The sequence below is a fragment of the Cynara cardunculus genome, assembly GCF_001531365.2.
Source record: "Cynara cardunculus var. scolymus isolate 2C chromosome LG 1, CcrdV1, whole genome shotgun sequence".
Classification (NCBI taxonomy): Eukaryota; Viridiplantae; Streptophyta; class Magnoliopsida; order Asterales; family Asteraceae; genus Cynara; species Cynara cardunculus.
The window spans coordinates 17,816,396-17,829,779 of NC_037528.1; the positions used below are offsets into that span (position 1 = coordinate 17,816,396).

General features: G+C 29.1%; 1 non-coding gene across 1 annotated transcript; it reads right to left on the bottom strand.

Annotated features, from left to right (window-relative positions):
- Positions 1–2,127: 2,127 nt before the first annotated feature.
- On the bottom strand, positions 2,128–2,199 carry TRNAH-GUG. The gene has a single exon. It is a non-coding gene; the product is annotated as a tRNA-His (tRNA).
- Between the last annotated feature and the right edge of the window lie 11,185 nt (positions 2,200–13,384).

A 13,384-nucleotide genomic window follows, 5' to 3' on the forward strand; every position in this document is an offset into this window, starting at 1 on the left:
AGGAACAGATCAGTGGGTCATCACCAAATCAATAGGTGACCCAACATTACATATACCAAAGTTTCAACCCGATCAACCCAACTTAACCCGTACGTTTTGGGTTGGGTTAGATCGAGTTGAGATTTTTCAAACCACAAACATTAGACTGGGTTGTTCAAATGTATTCAATCCAACCATCGCAACTTGTGTGTATCCCTACTCTTTATTGTACATGGATTTAACATGATTGTTAAGTCCTTAATTAGTAAATGTACATTATGCATCGGATCAATTCGTCTATCATTATAATTTTTACTTTCTTAATGATATCACACTTTCAACAGTATTTTTACTTTCTTAATCGTATGAACCTTCAACTTTATTTTTTGAGTTTGTTAACCTTATTTGTAAGTTCTCATATTGATTTTACTTCCTTTACATACAACCGTTTAACTAAATTGTAAAATGTTGTACCAAAGTTTCAACCTGACCAACCCAACCCACATGGTTTGGGTTGGCTTGAGATTTTTCTAATCATAAACATTGAGTTAGGTTGTTCAAATGCTTCCAACTAGGTTAACCCAACCCATGTGCAACCTTATTTTACATACATGAGTTCAACCTAGGGTTGCTAGACTAATAAGGGCGTAAACTGTTGGAGAGGGAACAAACGTTGGTAGGAAACATTTTTAAGGCGAAGTATCAATCTTTTCTGGTTCAAATTTAACAATCTATTTAATATATGATAAACATTTTCCTCAAATTTATCAGTGTTAGAACACTGTTACAAGTTATTGAAAACAATTTTATTCATAATTGGAAGGGAAAAAAAATCGATGATTCAGCGTATAAGTATAAAAATTAAGAATTTTGTCTTTCAAAATTCAAAAAAATTACAATATCTGAGTATTTTAATTCAAGTACTAAACTAGGGTTTGAGTTTTTATAACTGCATTTAAAAAATTAAGTATAAAATTATCGACTCAACTAATTAATATTTTTTTAGGTTTAGGTAGTTAATTAATTAAGTTTTGGTGTTTGCGTAAATAATACATTTTATTTTTGGATTATTTCGTGTTTGCATCAAGGATTGGAGGGGGTTGGGCACCAGCCTGTCCTCCTACTCCCCTGCCTCTGAACGTTATCGATGAACTTTCGTTCCCGAATACAAATCAACCTTTTGGCATCTTGTTATACGGGGAAAAAGGTTGCAAGTCTCATGGTTACGAGACACAACCCGGTATCCTTGATGTAAGAATCGTTTCAGTTGTTTTCATAAAATGATTAACAAATCAGAATTAAATTTCTATTATGACCATTACAACTAGGGGTGAATAGCGGAACCGGGTACCCACTTGCAGAACCGGAACTGTCGGTTCCGGAACCAGAACCGATATGAGTGGTTCCGGTTCCAATTCCTAAAATATGGAACGATTGAGAATGGTTCTGGTTCTTAATTTTTCGGAACCGTTACCCGTTGGGACCGGTTCCGAGACCGGGTACCCGGTATTTTTCAATTAAAAATAATAATTACTTTTTTTTAATACTAGATTAAGTTAGGTCAAGAACTTAGAACTATAGATTCAAAATTTGAGATAAAATGATCCGTATTTTTTTAAATTGTGTGTTTAACTGGATTCGTAGTATGTAATCGTTAAACTTTGAACCTTTACAATTATAGTATGTAATCGTTAAATTTTCAACATCTACTATTAGTTTATTATGTTTTGTAATCGTTAAACAATATTTGTAACAATTATTCCGTATAATTTGTATTCTTGTTTATTTATTAGTGTTTTGACAATGTTTTATTTTTTATTTCTAAAAATCAAAATTTTAATATTTTAGAAAGTGGGTACCCGGAACCGGAACCGGAACCGGTTCCCGACGGTTCCGATTCCAATATCTCAAGAACCGCCGGTTCTAGTTCCGATTCCTGTCAAATAGGGCAGGTACCCGTCTATGCTCACCCCTAATTACAACGGTTACGTTCTATAACCCAAAGCCTTTTTGGTTTATTAGGAATTGATATGATATGCCTTTCTCACAAAACAAAAAGAATTAAATAGAAATCAATTAACGTAATATATGCTCTCTAAATAAAAGGCAAGAAAAAAATTCCAATTTCATTTTAAAAACAGCAAGTGATGTGGCTGCTGGGATTCGAGCCCAGGTCTCCACGGCCACAACGTGGAATTCTTACCACTAAACTACAGCCACTTTTGTGTTATAACTTTGAGATTTATATTTAAGACACGTGGCAGAAACTTAAAAGAGACACCTCTCCTTTTTATCAATTTAAAACTCAAAAACGACAATCAATCCCTCCTTCCTCCACATAAAATCATCATCAAATCCTTTATACTTTTATATTAAATGACCAACGTTTAAAAATAAAAAAAATAAACAATTGTCAAATTTATAAAATATAGTATATAATAACATATTGGATTGGGTTCCGGTAAGAAACGTAAAAAGAATCTCTATTCTTGGATGCGTTTGAGATTAAAGATGATCAAAGGTAGAGATCTTTTTTATTCTTTATCATCTTAACTCCCCTTCTTATACTGCTTTTGGCAATTGCATATATCAATTACATGATTTAAAGATCTTGATACTTTAATCCAACATAAAAGAATTTGCACAATCTTTTATGATGAGTATATCTTAAGTTTTGATCCAAAATACACCAACTTGTAAGTAAATCCAAAATTAATAACAAACTTATTCTAAGTGCCATTTACCTATACATTTATTCGATAAACGCTTACCAGTAAGAGTTAACAATCTCATACAGTACAAACGCTTATTGGTAATAGTTAACACTCTCATTCCTTATTGGGCAAGATCTAACTAGGTATAAGAATCACCCACTTACTGAATAAAATTTTCAACCTTTATTATTGCTCTTTTCGGGTAAGATTCTCGGTATTTGTAGTTTACTGGGTAAATTAACATTTAGTACACACGGTCCCTAACTTTGTAATTGTAAGTATTGTGTTTAATATAAAAACGATATTCTCATTTTTTTTACTATTCTATTTTCAGTAATAAAGGTTTGGTTTTAGATAAATTTTAGTAGATGCAAAACATATCAAAATCAATATCCCAAATTCCAAAATATGTTTAGTAAAAGTCAAAGTTCAAACCTCACCAAGATTATATATATATATATATATATATATATATTATAAATAAGTGTTATTTACCGTATATAATTATTATATATATATATATATTCAAATTATTATATAATGTTCGATATTTAGTCTCGTTTATAACAAAATAACATTTTTTACGAGTAAGAGATTGTATTTCATTTACTCCTAAGCAACCATACAAAATAAAATTAAACTTAATTTAAGAAAAAACCATTTCAAAACAAAACTATGTTTAAAGGCATCAAAGTAATTATGAAGTAACCAATATTTGATTAATGATTGATAATCATGTCACCGTTTTCATGTCAATTTTATTGAACACGTCTTATGATGATAATGTGATTGTAGTAGATGATGAAAATATGTTTTCAACCACCTCCAAAAAGCATATTTGATGCTACGAAGAAAATGATCGCTAACACTAACCATATTCCATCAAAAAGTAATGTATTTAGTTTAAGTTCATAGTTTGGGTAACCTTCTTCTAAAAGCTCTATTTAAAAAAAAAAACATAATATTTTTGATGCAATTAAGGAACGTATTTTAATTTGGTGCACCAAAAAGAGAGGGTATTATATATTTGTACAGGAAAAAATTAAATGTCATTGTTTGGTATGTTTTGTTATTAATATCAAATTTTGAGTATAGATTCATCATAATATAAATCCGAATAGAGTATTTTTTTATTTTGATGTAGTTTACGATTAAATAAGTGTTTTAGTTTTATTTTTTAAATATACGATAAATATTAAATATTGATATACATCTTTCGTATTTGGTATTGTTTAAATGCTTGAACTTTTTTTTTGGAAGGATGGAGTGTACCAACAATTTAAACACTACAAAAAGAATAACCGTATTTGGTAAGTGTATTATTATGTGTGGTATATAATTGTGGCAAAAGAAAGGGAAGGTGACAACCATGAAATCTAGATCTCAAAAGGGTTGATTTATGTCTTTTGATTGAAGAGCATGCAACTTTTGGGGTCATTTTCATTAGTATTTAGTGTGTATGGTTGGATTGATGCTTGCACTCTACTTTTCTTTAGCTTTCTTTGAATCCACTTCTACAAATCTTGTATTTTATTGTATTTAGTGGTTTATATACTGGTTTTTAAATGTTTTTCATATATATATATATATATATATATGTGAGTTATTATACAACCTTTTACATTTGTACAACAAATACAAATCAATCTCAATTGTTCACTTAATTTGATAAATACATGATTTAATAAAAGTTTTGATTGTTTTCTAATATAAAGTATTGATCGTAATTAATGAACTTTATTCATCTTTTATAAATATTCAAATCATAATAAATGAACTCTAATCATTTTCATAAATATCTCAATTGATTGGATTGTATTGGTTATACAAATATAATGAATTGCATTTGAAACGTTCTCTCTCTATATATAAAGAGAGAGAGAGAGAGAGAGAGAGAGAAGGAGGATCAATCTACTGATGATCTATGTTTTGATTTTACTAAATATAGTATTCGTACAACTGTAATTTATTTTTCTATTCACTTAAATATAATATGTTCTATTTTTATTCATTAGAATTCAGCTATTTTTCCAAAATATTAATTGTTGGGTTCAAGATTAGAGCTAAAATGTTGTATTCAAGTTTCTCCATTTGTTTAGCTTAATTGTAATTAATTTAGTTTTATTTTCCTTAGTATAAATAGTTTTTCCTTTGTAATTGTAATTACACACAATTGATTACATCATTAATTCTGAAAAGGTGATTTGACAGTCAAGTAATTATCTCTCTCCAATCTATCTTACATTCATCTTTATTCTTGAGATTTGATGATGATTACATCAAGATTCGTATGAAATCTGGACTTTTCAATAATGCATTAATGTGATATCTAAATTTTATGTAACAAGATAAAACTTTTAATATAAAAAATTCCAAATTGTTATCATATCATTTCAATTTAAAATTTTATAGTATCAAATAAATAATCATTATGTAATCTCACTTATAGGTTTAAAAAACATGTAAAATAATAATTTCATAGTGATTAAATTAATTTGTTAATATATATATAGTTTAAATGCACTAGAATTTATTAATTATGATCAATACTTTATATTAGAAAACAAACAAACTTTTATAAAATTATATATTCATCAAATTAAATGGACCGTTAAGATTGAGTTGTATTGATTATACAAATGTAAAAAAATAAAATAAAATTTTGAATGTTCCACTTGAAATAAAGATATTTTTTTGAAGATATGGTAATAATGAATATTTTGACTTAATCAGGAAATGCATGCAAAAGCCTATTTTATATATAGTAATTAATAATTAAATACATATTGTATTTAAAAAAAATTGTAAACATAACATTAAAAAATAGAGTTGTTGGTAGTGCGGCTTTTCATAGTCAATGGCTCAAAGCTGGAAGTAGCAAATCCAAGAAATGCTCTCCACTAAGATTCGAATGATTAAGATTTGGTTCCATAACAGACCGGGTCGGGTTATTAAGTTGATTGCCAAATCATATTACAATTTGTATTCTACAAGTCGTGTAAAGTATAAGTTTTGTAACCATAAGAGTGATATCTGATTAGTTTGAGCTTGGCTTCAAAGGTCAAAAGTATCAGGAGGTCTCAGGTTTAAATCCAAGTAGAAATAAAAATCCTCTTATGGCCACGGAGGTTCAAATGCAGTGACTTCAGGCTATATGCAAAGCAGGTGATGATCTTGGGATTAGTCGGCTCGTATAACGGTTTGGATATCCAGGTTAATTAAAAAAAGTATAAGTTTTGTTGTATTTAGTTTTAAATTTTAATAAATTAATACCCCCTTATTTCTATAAGGGTATTATGGTCATTTAAAATCAAACATTCCCCCAACGAGGCTTTTGCTTCTAAATCATAATGACTAAACCTGCAAAATTAACACCATTGATGGACAGTTTTTAAGAGTTTGTTATTGTTAGATGTTATAATAACTCTTACATCAAAGTTGTTGGTCTTAACCATATAATTTGATGATTACACAAACACATCTGATAAATACTTATTTTTTTCTAGAATCCTAAATAAAATATAAAGATCATATTTTATTAGATCCGAATTTGTATAAGGATGGAATTCGAAATGCATCACGATATGAAATTCATCAAGATCAGAGATGGTATGATGATCTGAAAATTTATCTAAGATTTGAAATATTTAAGGATCCAAGTTTGTTATAGGATCTAATTTCATAAAAGATTGGTTTTATGTAATATAATCTTGTTGGGATCCAAAATATATCATATATTCCCGACGAAATAATAGAATATAATTTCTCTTGTACAAGTCTTATTCTCTAGTATAAGTCTGTCTTCAAAAAGTTAAAGTCTAGTTGAAGTGAGTTAGATCAACGTCAAAGTGGAAAGGGTTGTCATCTACCCGATTGAAGACCAGTATCAAATAAGTTAGACGGTTTGAAAAATATTGTTTGACAAGTCGATTTAGAGTGCAAGCTTAATCAGCAAGTTTGGCTCTCCAGCCTACGTCCGGGTATGGGGACATGCTCTCAGTATCAACCAAAGTACGTTCTAAAATATTGTTATAATAGTATCATGCTTATTTTATTGTTCGCTCTACATACAAAAGGATGGGTTGGGACAACAAATGTTTACATCAATGTTTGGGATATCCATAGGGAAAAGGTTGAAATGAATATTATAAACATGCATTGATCAACAAATCAGATGAAAACATGCATTAAAATTGACACATACCATTTAATGTATTAGTGGCTATAAAAGTCGTCGATGTTGCAAACCACTCGTTTGATATAAATTATGAGTGATAGTTTCTTGGTTAAAAATTGACGTCAATATCAGAAGACTATCTCAATTTTCAAATATGTTAGAGTGCCTTCTTTTACTCTTTCAGTATCTTGGTGAGAGCAAAATTTTCATCAGTTAAATTCTTTAGGTTGGATATTTCCTTCCTAGTTTCTGCAACAATCAATAATTCTATGTTTTTATAAAATATATAGAATTAAAAATGAAAATTTATTATGTTTGTATTTAACCCCCTTTTACAAATACTTTATGTTTAAATCATTATCCAACTATATTGGACCAACAAAAATTCTTGTTTATTATTGTGATGTGATAATGTGGAAATGATGAAAAAAAATCGAATAAGCAAAATTAGGAACATCCACTATCATATTTATGCATAAAAGGGTTTATAACAGACAACCTCAAGTTGATACGCACTGTCATTTTCAATAGTATCATGTGGGAGTGGAATCAGATATACTAGCGGCCAACTAAATGACCGGGTTAAGAGTCCAGTGCCCAAGGAGTCCCATTATAGTTATTAGACTCGAACTCTCACTATTTGTATAAGTATATCACCTTGGAACTAACTGTGACTAAAGCATGAGAGATTCATTATCATTTTATTATCATGTTATGTCATTAGATGTATGTAAGTATGTGTATGACTGTATGTGTATATACATATACACGCACACATGTAAACATATATACAAAGTCAAAGGAATATTATAACATTATAAAAGTCCACCTATATTGTTTAGCTCTTTCTTGATCGAATTTCGAAGAATTTTACTTATTCATTCATTCCAAATGCCCGCCTATTTTTCATTGGTTTCTCTTTTAACATTTTGGACAATAAAATCTTCTTCAACTGAGTTAACGTTCACCAGGAGTATTAATCCTTATGGGATTTCTAGAATGGATGATGCGCTCATCAAAATTAACTCATACTGAGTTGTCGGTTAAGATGTCTTGTCAAATGCATCAAATCATCGACTTGTGTTAGTAGGTTGATGTCTACTTGGGAGTCGGGATGCCAAAATGTAGTCTTATAATTATGTTGATGGCTTTCGGAAATATCCTACTTTGAATTCCTTTTTTTTTATTAACCCGAATATTCAACCCGCTATGCGAGCCGACTAATCCCAAAATGACCACCTGCTTTGCAGATGTCCCCAAGTCACCTTTTGTGTTGGTAGTTAATCAAACAAACAACTGTTTGTTGCTCTTATGGAAAATGAAGCTTGTAAATTTTCCATACATCATTCATTAATCGCTATCTCAAAATCGAACTTTATTTTATTACCAATTGACTGTTTTTTCATGGAAATCAGATCAAACGACCCGAGATCCATTATATTTTATTGTGTTTTAAAATAGCGATAAAACATTTATAGATAAAAACAATATCTATTTATTTATAATAAAATAATAATAACAAAACAAATAAATATTTCATGCGAAAAGGTTGAACATGTGGCCACAAGCCCATTTCCCGTGAATCGGTTAAATGGAAGAAGAAACTAGTCCCAGTCCCAGGCCACTGCCATTCAATTCATTAACTCTTAATTTATAAACATCATTTTATTTTATTTAAATCATATTTTAAATAAACATATAATATAATTTAAATATTTAACTAAGCCTTTTCTTTTTTATTAAAAATTTGGAAAAAGAAAAAAATTACAATTTTAATTTTTAAATGCCAAGGGAGACGCCGGCATGGGCCTGCACACAGCCTTTTCCCTTAAAACACCATTTGTAAGATTTACGGCATTTCTTTCGAATTTATGTTAAATAAATCATCTTAAAATATATAAATAAATAGAGAAAATTTCTGAATTTGGAAGAAGAAAAAAAAATATAAGCAAAGTTCATATGTTTCTTTTTTCTGTGTTATCAGGTTTTTTTTATGAGAGAACGGAAAGAAACTGGAGAGAAAATTACGGTTAATTGTATAAATACAGAATGTATTTGGATTAATTTTCTTTTACTTAGTTTAAATATGAATTTGAGTAAATTATAAATTCTGTCCCTATGGTTATATGAAAATTATCATTTGGGTTCTTCAAGCGAAATAATTGCGTATATGGTCGTTTTGGTTTTATTTTTGTTGTATATTGGGTCCCTTAATTATCCTACTACCATTAGCCTTAGTTTCGTTAAATCAGGGATATCTCGAATAATCGAATTTACTTGATAAACAAGTTTTCAACCCATGTGATACTTCTTGATTTTGATATATATATATATATATATATATATATATATATATATTCCATGTAATCAAGAATAATAATTTGACAACTTGGTATCCACATCATCAATAATTACAATATGTAATAGGAAGAATTGTATGTTTAACATTGGTCTGTGAAAGTCTTCTACTCTGAGAATGTCAAAACCAGAAAAAAAGTTATAACATTTCGTCTTCCTCTTACATTTTTTTTCTCCAAATCCAAATCCGTTTTTTATAGCATTATGGCCTTTAAAAAAAAAGCAACATCGTTTTTTATTTATGAATTACTACACATATACAGTGTCTATGTTCCCGTCCAAATAACGCTTCACCAATTTCAGAGTAATAACCACACCATATTTTTTATTTTTCTTTCTTTTTGATATACTATGCATATGGTATGCAAGTTATCATCATATTGAAAGAAACAATTCTTATTTTCTTTTTCCAAAAAACACATATCTTTTTAAAAATATTAATTAAATAAGTTGTCTTCTACTAATTTTATTAATATTGGTATATTAATGAATAATTTAATTTTTTTTAATTCATTTAATATATCTATTAAATAACATGTAAAATATCTAAATATTAAAATTAAAAGTACATTGTTTAACAAGAACTAGTAGATGTTATAATAAAGTAATTTTGAAAGTACAATATTGTAATAAAAAAGTCACATCACTATAATACATGTAGACAGCCTACGCGGACAATGAGTTGGCATGAAAATCTAATATAATGAGTAAATTTAAATCAAAAGGTTATCCAATGTTATAATGGGTAAATTTTTCAAAGTATAATGTTTTAATAAAAAATAGTTTAAAAATACATTACTATAATAAGAAAAATTATAAATACAATAATAAAAAAATTTATGAAAATAGATTGTTATTTATATATTTTACGAGATGGATTTCCTTGGGTAGCAAGGTCCCCCTTACTTTTGTGCCTTCTGCATTATGTGATTTTGTCCATTTGTAATCATCTTACACACCTTGGGAATTCCCCTTCAATCACTCTCTCTCTCCTCTCGCTTTTTGTTGAAAAATAATTATTATTTTTTATTAAAAAATTATTAACAAACTTTGTTTTTATTGTTGTTATATATAACTAAAAGTTAAAATCGTCAACAGTGTAAATTGAACAACGTTATTAAATATTTACTAGTTTTACTACGTTAATTAATGTTTTTAAATTATTTGTTGGATAAACCATATGATTTGAGGTATGGTTTTGTTTGATGTTTACACTTCATTTAAATGTTAAGTAAGTAGCCTGTTATATTTGTTTTAGTGTTTAGAAACGATAGTGGAGTTGATATTGAGGTCCAAATGATATGATTTCAATGAAAACGACTTGTAATGATACATATGTTAAGTATTCGATTTCGATGCATAATATGTTGCTAAAATTGCTATTTAAGTGTGTTTATATATAGACATACGTTACAGGTGTTATGCAAAAAAAAAAGATCAAGAAAAACATTATAGAAATGACCAAGAATGTAAATAACACTGGACTAATCAACGTACATTAAATGCGACTTGATGAAGCCCCAAAGCCTTGTCACAAAAACGAAGCGGGATGTTGCATCAGAAGTTACTCGGTGAAGTTCTTTCGACTTGATGAAATTGCATGGATCTGTTGTGAAAAAAGGAATAGAACACTTAGACTTAGAAGGGATATAAAGAAATTCTTTGATTGGTTCTTCATGCTCATGTCATGTCAAGGTACTGCAAAATCTCGCTTTAATAGCTCCGAATAAATTAAATACATGCATTAAGATACCAAGACTTCTTACTGAAATGATTTTTTTTGACATGTATAAAGTTTAAAGAAAAATTATGATGAATGACAGAAGTTAGGTTTTGAAGAAAACCTATAAACAAATGGACGCTTGAATCTTGTACTTAGTGCTCTTGAATGACTCCAACTCTCCAAGAATCAACAAATATCGCCTTAAATGCTATGGGGTCGAATTTACGGATGAGCAAATGAAGAACGAGCGAGTAAGATGAGTTATGGCATTAAACCTGAAGAAATCGGCATCATAAGTATAAACCAGATCAATTCCTGCAACTTTCACCGCGACTTAGGTCACGACATTAGTCACCTCGTATGCTTCAGATCAAAACATTCTAGTGAGTCGCACAGCTTGTGTCGCGACTTTACCTGCACGAGTCACTGTTTCAGCCCCAAACTCTCAAGGTAAAACTTGCATCCTTCTTAGACAAACAATGTTACCACCTAAGCCCAAGATTGATTGACTTCAATATAAAAACTCTAATAAGGGTTAATTCTAGGATATATAATAATTTTTAAAACTTAATATTTGAGAGAAAAGAATAATATTTTAATTCCTTTTCATTAATAACAATACTGAAATTAAATGGTTAAGAAGAGTGAAATAAATATTTTATTAAATACATTGAATATTTTAGTCATATAATTAATAAAAAATCGCTAAACCAAAATAGTCGTTTGGAGTCAGAAGTATTCTTTTTAGAGATTATATGTTTTAATAAAAACTATAGAGTAACTATTGGTGATGCTTTAGTATATCGGGTAAGCTCTTACGACAAGTGTTATCATTCTCACTTACCTTTTTCAGTAACATTTTCAGCTGTTAAAATATATTATTTGTAAGTGTCTCTTATTCAGTAAGTTCTAGCAGGGTAAGAGTCTTATCCTTCATTTACCGTGTAAGAACCTTGATCGTTGCTGTGCATATTATAGGTAAGAGCATCTTCAACAAATTATTTATAATTTCTCTAAAATAAAAAACCATAAGTCAAAACCTGTAAATGAAATTACATTTCACTTCAACAAAATCTACATTTTAAAGATTTTAACATTAATTATATTATTAAAATATTATACAATTTTATTATCTCAATACATGTTAAAAAACTTTATATAAAATAATAATAGTTTAATTTTATTGGTGGAAATGAATTAAAAAATAATTTATCTCACCTCCATCAAGGTTTAGAGAATTCTCTAAATTCATAGATTTATCTTGTTTTCACTATTTTAAGGAATCATTTAGGGTGCGTTTGGTTTGCAGAAATGTTTTTGAGGGATTTGGATTCCTACCATTCCTACAAACCAAACGTAGGATTGACCATTCCTACAAACCAAACGGAGACGAAGGGCGACGGCGGTGGCAACGGAGACGAAGGGCGACGGTGAGCAATGGAGGAGACAGCGATGTAATCTGTGACGAGAACGGTAGAAATCAGTACCAATGACGAGAACAGTAGGAATCGGTACCAATGGAGGAGACAGCGATGAAGGGCAGGAATGAAATCCCACGGGAATGAATTTCAAAATCCCGTGTATTTTCAAAGGATTCTCAAATCCAGTGTTGGTGGGATTTTAAATGAATCCCAGGATTTTAAATCCTACCATTCCCACAAACCAAACGTAGGATTGACCATTCCTACAAACCAAACGTAGGATTGGAATTAATTTCAAATCCAAATCCTTCCAATTCCATTCCAATAACAAAATCTTCATTTACAAAAAAAAAGCTTTTGTAGATATTTTAAGATTTTTAATCCTTATTATACTGATAATTCGATAAACATTTTAACAAACGAATCTAAACGATTAATTTGATGTTTTTGAGAAATAATATAATTATATCTGAGTTTAAATATTTATAAATTAAATGAAGTTTTAAAAAAATTACGTGCCTCCGTATATGACATGTTTGATATAACCCAACCACCCAAATTATATTCCTTACAATTAATATCATTTAAAGGTTTTAAAATAATTTTTTATGATATTGTTTTTTGACAGATTCTTTAATTATTTATGATATTGTTATTTACTCATTTTTCCGGAAAAACGTGATTTCTGGACCTAAAAACTATTATTATTTTATTTTAATTCAATTTTTTTTGGATTGACATCACCTTTTTATCTATTAATAATGACCATTTTATTCCTGGTTCAAATAATGTTACAATGACTGTCTATCTGCAATAATATATTTACGATATATGTATATATTATAATAATAATAATAATAATTAAAAATAAAATCTGGAAAATGTTTTTTACTGTGTCCAAAAAGGAGCTTAATTGTTTAAAAACAGTCTCGTGAGCCCTTCAGCTCCCTCCCTTCTTCCCTCCCTCCTCTCTCTCTCTCTCTCTCTCTCTCTCTCTCTCTCCTCAGTGCCG